The 734-nt window shown below is 50.4% G+C and overlaps 1 protein-coding gene across 1 annotated transcript in view; it reads right to left on the bottom strand.

Moving 5' to 3' along the window:
• Positions 1-242, bottom strand: part of ZNRF3 (zinc and ring finger 3) — a 53773-nt gene extending 53531 nt beyond the window's left edge. The window contains exon 1 of the mRNA XM_015562874.1: positions 116-242. The gene's annotated coding sequence lies outside the window, so the exon portion shown is untranslated. The remainder of the gene's footprint in view (positions 1-115) is intronic.
• Between the last annotated feature and the right edge of the window lie 492 nt (positions 243-734).

The raw sequence follows: 734 nt of genomic DNA, 5'->3' as shown, positions 1-734 counted from the left end.
TGGGAAAGGGAGCTGAGCCAGCAATGATTTTCTCTGAACCAACTATTTTGGGGAATGGAGGAAATGGCAGCGTGGAGAACACCCATCAGAACGGGAGAGATTCGGAGGGACTTACCTTGCCCAGGACAGTGAGGCATGGCTTCGGGTCCAATTCTGGCTGTTCCAGCTTCACCACTCCCACCCAGCCATATTCATACAAGTCCTCTTCGTCATTGTTATTACATAGGCCCAGTGGGTGCATCTAGGAAACAAAAGGCAAAGAAAACTTCAATCCACAAGCTGCAGGTATGATTGACGCACATTTCTCAGACGTGTATTTCTCAGACTCCACAGTCAAAAGTATTTCAAATCTTAAAATTAAATGGGGGAGGGGGGGGCGCAGTTTTCAACCCACGGGGAGTCCTGTCTCAGCACGAGCTGAGCACTGGGGAGAAAACAACGGAGCCACTATAAATATACTTAGAGGCCCAATGCACGAAATTCGTGTAAGTGTAAGCCTTCCTTCCCCTGCCTGCTGGCACCCAGAACCTGGGCTTCCCTCCAGCCATTGGCAGGCACCCAGGACCCGGGCTTCCCTCCAGCCTGGCTTCGTCCAGAAGGTGGGCTGGAAGGACATCCGGAAGGGCATCCGGTCTAATTAGCATATGACACTTTTATTATTATAGATTTTATGGATGCTTTCTCACTGTGTACACAGTGGTCACCCAAGGTGGACACCAACCTATGGGATGTGG

Source organism: Myotis davidii, unplaced genomic scaffold, assembly GCF_000327345.1.
Source record: "Myotis davidii unplaced genomic scaffold, ASM32734v1 scaffold478, whole genome shotgun sequence".
In the NCBI taxonomy this organism is placed as follows: domain Eukaryota; kingdom Metazoa; phylum Chordata; class Mammalia; order Chiroptera; family Vespertilionidae; genus Myotis; species Myotis davidii.
The sequence above is the reverse complement of the archived record's forward strand: the minus strand, read 5'-3'. Positions and strand labels throughout refer to the sequence as shown.